This window comes from Hibiscus syriacus, unplaced genomic scaffold (assembly GCF_006381635.1).
Source record: "Hibiscus syriacus cultivar Baekdansim isolate YM2019G1 unplaced genomic scaffold, ASM638163v2 tig00111745_pilon, whole genome shotgun sequence".
Classification (NCBI taxonomy): Eukaryota; Viridiplantae; Streptophyta; class Magnoliopsida; order Malvales; family Malvaceae; genus Hibiscus; species Hibiscus syriacus.
In genome coordinates, this window is record NW_024063168.1 from 14,788 (window position 1) to 27,085 (window position 12,298).

The 12,298-nt window shown below is 32.1% G+C and overlaps 1 pseudogene; it reads right to left on the bottom strand.

Moving 5' to 3' along the window:
- Positions 1-4,837: 4,837 nt before the first annotated feature.
- Positions 4,838-7,765, bottom strand: LOC120169033 (annotated as a pseudogene).
- Between the last annotated feature and the right edge of the window lie 4,533 nt (positions 7,766-12,298).

A 12,298-nucleotide genomic window follows, 5' to 3' on the forward strand; every position in this document is an offset into this window, starting at 1 on the left:
ATGCTTAATAGCGCTTTGTCAAAACGATATAGACCGAGGACCTAACTTTGTTTTGTTATATAACTTGTGTCCTCAATTCTTCACTTTCAACATAAGAAAAAGACGTCAATGAAGGAAAATTCATCTGTTTTTACCACGATTCCAATTACTGGCTTGGGAAGGGTAAAATATATCACATTCGTCTCAATTATTGCCTTGGGAAGGGTAAAGTTTTTGTTGGCGTATACTCTGTATATATAGAGTTGTTCCGAGTGATTCTTTATACGGGTGCGAAATGAATGCAAGCGGTCCCTCCCAGGATACCGACGACAGACATTATTATAATACAGTACAGGTTCAAAGATCCATGCACACCTACAAGTAAAACTACAAAAAATAGCTAACAAATAAATTATGGTTACAATGGGATGGTTTGGGATTCAAGGAAGAGGTTTTGGTTTATTTGCAACATAAATGCTTGGTGCGAGTAGGGTAGCTTTGGGAAGCTGATTTGTTTCGTGGGGTATTTATTGATAAATTTGATGTTACTTGAGAGAATTGACTTTGGGAGTACCCCGAGTTGATTAGGCCATGTATCCAAAAATAATAATAAGGTGCAGTTGTGAAATAATTTGTCGAAAAAATTATGGATTGTGTACTTAGTTTCGTTTAGTGTTTTTCATTGAACTTTCTGAGTTGTACACGGGCTCGTTAGGCGAGACTGTCAATAGCGTTTTGGCCTCAATCGGGTCTCTAGTGCGAGAGGAATGCATTCCACCCACCGTCACAGATTCAATTATTATAGGGGACATGCTTATCTTACTCATGAATCCAAGCATACTTATATTATAAGGTGCTTATTAATCTCGGTCAAAGTTTGGTAAAAGATTGAGACCTTAACAAGTTGTATCGAGCAAAATCCAATTCGACTCGATAAGTTCGCATGCAGCTCATTAATTTTTTTATATAATTTTTTAGTAATTATTTTAAAATTTATTTCATTAAAAAATTACTGATTTACTAATAGATAATAAAAATATGATAAATGACTAATCTATTAATTTATAATATTGGTAGATTTTACCTATAGTTAAAAAATAGGGCAAACTACACAGTTGGTCACTAATGTTTGGTGTAGTTATCGTTTTCTCCACTAATATTTCAAAAGTTACAAATTAATCATTAACGTTTGATCACACTAAACGTTAATAACCGTTAACCAATGTGACGAAAATCATAGCTGAGACGTCAACTGCTTATATGGATTGTTGAAATCTAGTTATTACACCCAGAAATCATTACTCCACGCGTTAATTGTCGAATTGAATTTCTTCCATATCAATTAAATAAACTTGATTTCTCCTACAGCAGATGGACAACAAAACAAGATCACAATCAGCAGTAGACAAAAGGGAATATATCAATCTCAAGAGACTAACAACGAAACGAATTGACGTGTTTGCGGAAAATCTCAGTATTATTCCAGACAGACCTTTGTTTACTCAAGTCGAAGAAGCACTAAACTGCTAAGATTTCATAATCTAACTTCTGGAATTTTCTTTCTCATGTCATGTTTTCAGCTTAAAATAAAAAATTAAATGGAAAAGGAGGAGATTAACTTTTTAATAGATGAAGCAAAGCACTACAGTAGGAAATTATATACATATATAGCCTGATAAATATCAAGATGAACCAAGTAATTTACCATGTGAGGCGTCAGAAGATGATTTCTTTGAAGCAGAGAAAGCAAATGGCTTGACATCAGCCGGAACACCATCGACATCATAGTCATCTACACCAGATTCTTCGTCCTTAAACTCCTAGAAGTCAGTCTCGAAATCATCATCCAAATCGATCACCGACTTAGAGTACCTTTTACCGAAACCCTTCTTAAACCCAGATTTTTTCAGATCGGGCCACAAGAAATCGGGCGTCAAGCGTCGCGAAGAATGCGCCGGCGGTGCTATGAAATCGGAGATGATAGCACCCCCACACATGGTGGTGTTTGATCAGATAAACAAACTTCAGTCAAAAAAGATTTTACAGAGAATTGCTAACAAGACAAGAGAAAACGATTCCTTCAAGTTTGGTTGTTGATTGTTGGTTAGTGAAAGGAAATGAGTCAACTTTTGGGTAAACTTCGAGGTTCTCCCATGGCGAAAACAGACAAGTTTTTTTTTTACTGTTAAATTTTGAGAGAGGAGGAGAGAATAGAGAGTGAACAGAGGTAGAGGAGAATAAGACGGTGATGGAAGTGGGGTGACCGGCGGTCTAAGTAAAAATTAGCTGACACTTTTTTTTATTATATGTAACGGGATAATAGGAGGTATGATAGTAGGTTACCCTAACGTCAGGGTGAGAACAGTTTTCGTGGGAGACTTTTGAATTATGAAATGTCTTCCGTGGATTCGATCTCACAACCTCAAGGTTAAGAGTCTTGTGTTCTTCCAATCCAGATAAGTTGTTAACGTACCGCTATTATTTGAGTGACCAATTTATAATCAATCAATAATATTAATGATTGATTTACAGCTTTTAAAACACCAGTAGAAATCGATTTGTAATTTTTAAAACTTACGTGCTCGAGTGATTAAAATTGTTGGGTAACGTTTGGTGTTAATTGGGCTCAAAAGACTTTAAGAAGAATATTTTTTAGTTAGAGATAAACATGGGATGACCCATTGTGTAATTACTCTACTGAGGATTTGAAAAAGGTTATTTTCTTATTAAAGAGACGAGGTCATCGGGCAAAAAGAGGAAAACATGGTGAACAAGCATTTCCCTAGTTATCTCCCATATTTGTCTTCATCCTCTATTTCTTTTCTCCTCCCAAGCAAAGTTAGAGCTAAAAAGGCCTCACCTTTGTTGTGTAGCTGAGTTATCACGAATTTGTGAAGGTAAAGATGTTAATTTACACTTGAGGAGCTTGCTTCTAAGCTCAAAATATCTTAGAGAGATGCAAGTGTTTGAAAATGGGTTTAAGAGAAGTTTTGGGACCTTAAGCTATCTCAGCTTATTTTGGTTCAAATTTTGCATCCTGAATGCATGACTATACTCTTGTTTTATTAGATGCATTACTAATCCTTTCCACCCTTATTTGTGAAGTGTTATGTTATTTAACGTGAATGAAAAGCTTATAATGATTAAAATATTATTTATTTTTTGCTTTTATATCATCGTTTCTTCACCTTTTTAATTTTTTACTTTTCTTACTTCCAATTCTAAAATTTCTATTTTGTTTTTCTTCAATAAAAAAATTACACTCTGCCAAGCTTCTGTTTTATTTCTTCACTTTCTCATTTTGTTTTAATCTGAACCAATGTTTCAGCGTTATTTACCGGTTATTATCCGGTGAACTTCCTCATCTAAGTTTCCAGCAAGCTGTTGCTCATCTTTTATTTGTACGTTCTTCACTTATCCTCTTACTCTTTTAAATAAAGTTAAATTTATTTTTTAGTTTTTAAATTTTTTTAATTTATTTTTTTAATTTGAGTGAGTTAAATTAAGAGATTAAATTAAATTTTAGATTCAATTTGATAGATTTTAGTGATTTTGTGAAGAATATTTGAATATTGAATTGTGATACATGAAAATGAAATTATGAATATGTATTTTTGAGGATGAGAAAAAATTATATTAAATTTGTGTAATTTAAATTATGAATATTTGTCTAATTAATAATTATTGTCATTTGTAAATTTTGTAATTGTAGTAGTGAGAAGATGAATGATGAAGAGATTAAACCTCAACAAAAGAAGAAGAATGGAACGTTGGATTGGTTTATTCAAAAGTCTAAAAAGGATTATGCAAGTTATTCCCAAGTGTCAATTTGTGTCTCATCACCAACTCAACCTTCAACAACCCAAGCTGAGCAAGTATTTGCATCAAGGGATATGGAGATCGAGAGCCAAGATGATGCCCGAAATGATGATAATACTCGAAAAGTCGATAATGTGAGTTTTGCAATCAAGTCATTTGATTTCATTTTCATGATTCACTTGGTGAATATAATATTTGGGATTATAGATGAAACAAAGCTTTGCAGAGAAAATATCAAGATATCATCAATGCTATGTCTCTTGTCACTTTAACTAAGGAAAGATCGCAAAACATGAAGGAAAACGAGTGGGAATCTTTTTTGGCTACAACCACTTCCTTTTGTAACGAGAATGCCATTGATATTCTTGATATGAATGTTGTGTATACTCCTCTTGGAAGAAAGAAACTTGTCGTTTGGATACTACTAATAGTCATCATTTCCGAATTGAAGTGTTTTTAGAAGTTATTGATCTTCAACTTCAAGAATTAAACAATCAAGTTGATGAGGTTAATATAAAGTTTTGACTTGTATGGCTTCTTTGAGTCCACTTGATAAGTTTTCTTCGTTTGACAGACAAAATATACTTAAACTTGTTGAATTATATATGAATTTACAAGTGTTGATAGACTAGCCCTTGATGATCATCTTGATAATTAAATTGTTGATATGCAGAGGGATGATAGATTTTGAATATTAAAAGATATGGGTGAACTTTTCATGAAGTTAGTCGAGACAAAGAATCATCAAGTATACCAATAAGTATATTTGCTCATAAAATTGGTGTTGATTCTTCTTGTAGCAACCGCAAGTGTGGAAAGAACATTTTATAAAATGAACATCGAGAAGAATAGGTTGTAAAATAGAATAGGTGGCCAATTTTTAAATGATTGTTTGGTTACTTATATAAAAAGAGATGTTTTTCTCTAAATCTACGATGAAGTAATCATGAAATGATTTCAAGGACTAAAAGCTTATCGAGAACAATTATTTTCAGTAATAGTAATTTTTTGTACTTTTTGAATGAATTGTTATTTTGGATTATGGATTATGTAACTTTTTTTTATTAATGAATATTATAATATTTATTTTAAATCCCATTTTCGAATTTCTGAATCTGTCACAGCCATCCATCATGTAATACTCGAACATTTCAACGACTCTCTCTGGAACTGATACTTGCACTCTTACCGCATCAAAATTACCCACCACCGGTAAAAACAAGCAGTAAATATCACTTGTCAAGGGTCCCATATGCAATGCCTTACCTTCCCCAAAATCCAGATCCTCTAATCCCAGCTTTGCCCATTGAGAAATCACCAAGCTCGAACAAGTATCCGTTTTCACATTTTTATCCTCCAACAAATCAATCATTGACCTCACATTCCCGTCGATTAAACTCGATTTGGCTTCCTGGATTAACTTTATCCCGTGGTGTAAATTCCCTGTGACCAAGTCTTTTACTGCGGTCTCGGTGCAAGCTAGAACAAACCCGTTCCCGTAATACCCCTGTGGCAATGCCGGGATTAATTTTTTTCTAAAGTTGACGGAAAATAGGAGCTTGACCTTAAGCGACGGAGGCGACAAGTCCAGGGATCGAACCCACGACCGCCACGTGTGCGAGGCCAATGCCTCGAAGGTGGTGCATTTGAGGGACGGAGAGCACTGCCGTTTGAGGCGGAGGACGTGGGCTGAGGTGAAGGTAAACGACGTGGGCACTAGTGGTTGCGACTGTAAATACTGGTTGACGTCCACGTGGGTAGGGTTGTCTTCGAGGGTAGTTTTGGTATAGTCCAGGTGGGTGTGGGTTATTTGAGGAGGATCTCGAGGTTTCAACACGTGGCGAGAGTGAAAGAGCGTAAAATCGAGTTTGGCTTTGGTGATCACATGCGACCACGTGTGCAAGAACTGGGATGTGCCTAAGCCGTCACATATACAATGATTTATCGTGGTGCAGAGGATCATACCTCCACAGTGGAGATTTGTTACCTGCATCATAAAAAAAATTAAGGGTAAACTACATGTTTAGCAGTTAAACTATTATTTTTATTTCGTTATAACACTTAAATTTTTAATTTATTTTAAAATCATACATAAAATTTACTTTTTATTTTATTTTAATACAGTCGTTAAAACTTTAGGTAAAAAAATGAAACAAAAAGTTAACAATGTGGTACTAAAATAAAACAAAAAATAAAAGTTGAGTACTAAAATGAACCAAAAAATAAATATTAAATATGATTTTAAAAAAATTAAAAATTTAAGTATTAAAAGAGAATAAAAGTGATACTATAAGTACTAAACATGTAGTTTGCCTAAAATCTAAAGGATATATTACACGTTTAGTATTTAAACTATTAATTTTGATCCGTTTTAATATTTAACTTTTAATTTTTTAAAATTCACACCTAATATTTAATTTTTATTTCATTTTAGTATCCGTTTAAAATTTAAAATTATTTTTTTTTAAAATGAAAATTTAAGTAATAAAATAGACTAAAAATTATAATTTAAGTACTAAAATGCATAAAATCTTAACATACTAAAATGAAACAAAATCTAAATGTTAAGTATGATTTTTTTAAAAAAATTAAAAATTTATATACTAAAATAAACTAAAACTGATTGTTTAAGTATTAAATATGTATTATATTCAAAATTAAATTAAATTTAGAGTAAACTACCTATTAGTTAATATTTGTTTTTGATAGTTTAATTATATTTTTTAAAATTTATGTTTAATTTTACATTTTAATTAAATTTTAATTATTTTGTATTAAAAATTAATGATTTGACATGATATTTTTAAATTATTTTTAATGATGAAGTGATATGTATTAATATTATTGTTAATTTTTTTTACGAGAATGATCAAAATAAAATTAAAACATAAAATTAAAAATAATTTTTTACAACAGTAATAATTAAATGATAAAAATAAAAATTAAGTAGAAAGTAATTGATCAAATAAGTAATTTACACTTAAATTGAATGTTTTTTTTGCTTTAGTTAAATTTTGATGGGTTTAAAATTAAAATAAGTGTTCGAATTATTTAAATTATATTTAAAGTTAATTTTTGATGCATGAAGAATTTTTTATTAAAAATAAGTGTTTAATATTTTTCAGTTATATTTTTAGATGTATATCGTTAAAAATTTTATTAAATGATATATGTAACGTTTAATTTTAAAAAAAAAGTATTTTTAAATTTTTTATAAAAAATAAAAAATATAAATATGACACTTGTTTAATAAATTTTTTAACGATAGATAATTAAAATATAATAAAAAATATTAAATATCTATTTTACGATTAAAAGTATATCAATTATAAATTAGATTAAATATTAAATCTTTAACATAGAATGAGGATCAAAACTACTTTAGCTTTTTTTTTTTTTTTGTAGAGTTTAATTTGTGGGGATATTTACGGTACCTGAACGACAAGGGGAGGGATCTCGAGGAATGAATGGGCTTCAACCCTGTAAAGGAGCTTTCTCCCAGATCTGTTTGGTTTCCCGGAAAGCTGATGAAACTCATGACAAGTGATGTCCATGAAAGCGTCGGCAAAAACAGCACTTCGCCATTCAATCAATCTGGAGCTTGTGATCGTGGAGGCCGGAGGCTCTTAACCTCCCAGCTAAAGGGCAGTAGTGTACGAGAACTTTGGAGAGGGAATATTTCAAGATATCTACGGAAACAGCTTTCTGGAAAAGTTAGAGATATTTAATGGAGAATCTAAGGAACTTCTGATCATCAAGGTTGGAGAGATGCAGAGAATGCTTTGGGGTAGCGGTGTTGGGATAGATTAAGGTTGGCTTGTTCTGGTAAAAGCAATCTGGGAGCTCTTCGGATCTTAACATGTCTCTTTCGTCTTTGCTAGAAAGAACGATGATCGAAAGACAGAGGAAGGGGGTTAAAAGAAGAGGGGGAAGAAAGTACAGTGTGGTAGGCCACGATCTATGGAGGGGTATGGTTATAGTACCATCAGATTCCTATAGGGGAGGGCTCAGAGATGTGTGCTTATAATAATCTCACACCTATGCTTTTTTTCTTTAATTTTATATTTGGTTTTGATTACCACTTGTTGAGCACCTTTTCATTTAGACATTGACACGTCAAAACTGGATTTGTTATTTTTTTCAATTTATTGATAAAGTAATTTAAACTGTTTTATTAAAAAATTATTATCATTATTGATCTTTTAATTTTATCAATCAGATCACTTAATTATTTAATGATATTATTTAAATAATATGTCATTAACATTTAATAGAAGACGTTACACACCGCATAAAAGCGAGATAGCTAAAGTGGGGGGCTGCTACTGGAGTTTTGTGTGACAAGAAGATGCCTCTAAAACTTAAGAAAATTTTTTATAGAATGACAATAAGACCAGCGCTGCTGTATGGATCAGAATATTGGGCAATCAAGAAGAATCACGTAAGGAGGATGGAGGCCGCAAAAATGAGAATGTTTCGATGGGCATGTGGTAGGACTCTGTGGGACATGACACCAAACACTGCAATTAGGATGTCCTTGAAGGTGGTGCTTGTATCCGAAAAATTATGAGATGGAAGACTACGGTGGTTTGGGCATGTACTTAGGCGACAACCGTCTGATGCGGTCATAAGGGTAGAGTCGATTACAGTCGAGGTGCCAGAAGGAGAGGACAACCAAGGAGGAAGTGGGTAGACTGCTTGAGATATGATTTGAAGGATTTAGCCATTACCGAAGACATGACCTCTGATAGGAAAGTATGGAGACTTAAGATCAGGGTAGCCGAGTAGTGTGGGTCACAGTCATAGGGTATAACATATCTGTATTCTTTTTAATGCATTTGTAGTAATTACCATGATTTCTACTTTTTCTACGTTTCTGTCATTGGAATTTATGAAGGCTTAGAACTAGGGTAGCGGAGTAGTGTTGTCTTAGTTCATGTTTTAACCCATTTGACTTTATTCCTTCTCGTAGCTTGCTATCGCTGACTTCTGTGTATCATTCTCTTCATGTTTCCTCTTTTTAAATTTAGCCGGGTCTTACGTTTCTGTCTATATGCAGAGATTTTTTACGCAAGGATTTATTTGCAGAGATTACTTTCCACTACAGACGTGCATATGAAGACTGCATATGAAGAATGTTCAACTATTTATTTATTTATTTATTTATTTATACATGCATTGTATTTTTTATCTTTATTTTTAATTTTCTGACTGTCGGAGGTCTTCCACGGAAGCTTATCTCAACCTGACGTTGGGGCAGCCTACTACCATACCTCCATCTTACCCCATTACATATGGGAATAGGGTTTTGTTGTTGTTGTTGTTGTAACATTTAATGGAAGAGCTAACGTGACAATTAACAAAATTGATATAATTATATATGTGGTTGTCATTATTTACAAATTCTATAATTACAATTAAGCCATATAAGTTATGATGATACATGTCAACATTTACTTAAATGATTAATTTTATTAAAAAAATTAAAATTAGAATAAAACTGATAGAATGTGTAAGTAATAAGGGAAAAATTTATAATTATATCAATTTTATTAACTACCACATCAATTTCTATGTCAAATCTTAATGACATGATATGATTGACATCATTTATATAATTAACTAGTTTGGTTGATAAAAATAAAAGATCGATGGTCAAATTATAATTCCTGCATAGTTAAGTGATCATGGTTGTAGTTTACCCTTTAAAAAATTGTGACATGAATATAAAGAAGGGTAAATTACACCAGTGGTCACTAACATTTGAGTAAATTTTTGTTTTTACCTTAAACTATTGCTAAAATATCAAATAAATCATTGAATGGCCATCAAAGTGGTCCATATAGACTTGCTTGTAAGGACAGAACAGACTATATGCCAGGATAAAGAACAAAAAGACTGAAAAAGAGTCCAAATGAAGGAATTGACCAAACATTTTGAAGAACATTGTTTCCTGTTTGGGCAGTGACGGAGCTCCATTAGGGTCAAGAGGTCCGACCCTGTTAAAATTTATATATTTAATATAATTTTAGTTTAATAGTATTTTGATTTATGTAAAAATAAATATTTAAATTTAAAAAATATAAAAATTTATTAAATATTTAATCAATTAAGGTCGAACTAAATAATGATAAGTATGGGTTCTCAACTTTTGGTTTAATTACAATTTAAGTCATTGTAAGTTTAAATATTAAATAAATTAGAAGTTATCATTTAAGTTTTTGAATTTTTTTTTAAATTTAGGGTGAATACAAGATAATATCTATACAAAGACTTTCAACTATTTAACAATGAATGCTCATACCCCTACATAAGTGTTTGAACTCGGGACCTCAAGGATAACAACAATCTTTTAATCACTAAGGTCGCTTGGTTCATGATGAATTTCGAATTTAAATATCTAATAAATCTTTATATATATTTTTAAATAATTTAATATTTCGACGGTTGTTAATATTTAATTTTGGATCCGTCTCAGTCAGAGTGGCATTCTGATGCTTACATGTGGTCTGTCTCATTGATTTTTTTTTGGGTACAAGAAAATGAGCGGTAGATAATTAAGATTTTATAATTTTAAGTTTTCATATTAAAATAATTATTATTTTTAAATTAATATTCAGTTCATTTTAAAATAATATGTTATTTGATTCAACATGTCATAAATTAAAGTTCAAAGATTTCAATTTCCCTCGACCTCAATGAATCCCAATCAGACCCGATCGAATTCAGTTTTTATAAATCGAGACAATTTTACTTAAAAATAAATTATGGCTGAATTAGAATGCATAGAGGTGTACAAAACATGATTCGATTAAAAAAAATTAAATCCATTTAAATTTTATGTATTTGGTTCAATTCAAAAGTTTTTAAATTAAGTTTGAATGATAAAATATGACTCAACAATTTGGTTAACTCCAAAACTCGCTCATAATTTCTCTTACTTCTAATTCCTCTGTCATTTTAAATTCATTTTGATCAAATTTGAATAGCACGTTTCTCTTACATTTTATAAAGTACATATGTAATTTCAATTCTTATTTATAACAAAAAATAATAATGTTTTACAATTCAATCCCTCAACTTTATTTTTTATTCATTTTTTACTACATTCTTTTTTTTTCTCGTCACTTCTTTGAATCATTTTTGCTCATCATTACTTTCCCCAAAATACCTTATTTAAGTTATGAATTTTGAGCAAGTTGTCATTCCGTTTGCAATATAATAGGATGATAGACGGGTACAATTTTATGGGTTTCACACTGTACCCGCTCCAATTGGGGTGAAGATGTGTATAAGTTTAGTGGGTAGTGGGCGAGTGTGGATGTAAAAAGTCATACCCGTCATGGGTAGTGGGTAGATGATGGGTCTGAGACCTTACTCGCCCTGCATCTACACGCCCCTCATCTGCCTGACCACTAACTACTCACCATTTAAATTTTAGACCATTATGAATTTAGATATAATTTTAGAGACTATTTTGTAAATATTAAGATTTTATAGGACATGACTTGTAATTTAACCTAATGTTAGGGTATAAACATTTTTAGAATTGAAGGTCGTTGTTTCTCCTATCTTAATTTGACGGTTATGGACAAATACAAGTGAGTACATACATATATGAGATGGGTGATGGGCATCCAATTAGATTGTGGGAGTGGGAGTAGATTTGAGAGTGTATTCTCGTGGACGGGTGTGGATTTAAAATATTTACCCATCGTGAATAGTGGATAGATGGTGAAATAAAATTATTAAATGGGTATAAAAATTGGAGAAAGATATATTCACACCCGCCCCCACTCATTTGCCATCCCACCATATGGAAACATAAATACGAAGCATATAACATGTTAAGCAGTAAATAAGGTTACACGTGGAATGCTCTTTTTTAACCTTTGTTATTGTGATTGTTTTCAATGGCTTAGGGTATTCACTAATATTATTTAAGCTTACTGTCATTGTTCATTGTCCTTTGTGGTGAAATAGAATTTGGAGGACTTGATGAATGATGAGGAGGCAATTGATTGATCCTTAGCAAGGCTACCTTCGGGAACATAGTTATGATCGAATATTGAGGGAAACAAAATCGCTTTAGAATAAAAATTTATTAAACATTAAAATATAAAAATTAAGAGTCAAAACCATTATTTGACTAACATTTAAACAAAATCGCTTTAGAATAAAATCGCTGACAACTGGGGAGAGAGAGCGGCGTCACCTCACTGGAGACCCCAGTTGCTCAGTCTGTGGGGCGCCGGTTGGAAGCAGCTCACATGTCGTAAGGGAGTGCCAGTTGGCGCTGAGTACGTGGAAATCCTTATTTAAACCTAGCATGATGCCGGAGTTTCTAAATGGTAAACTACATACGTGGGTGGTGAGGAACCTCCGCCAGGCGAATTTATATCCGATAGTTGGGGATGACTGGGATATCCGTTTTGAAGCAGTAGCTTGGTGTCTATGGAACCGAAGGAACAAGCTGAACTTTGATGCTGACTTCATGGAA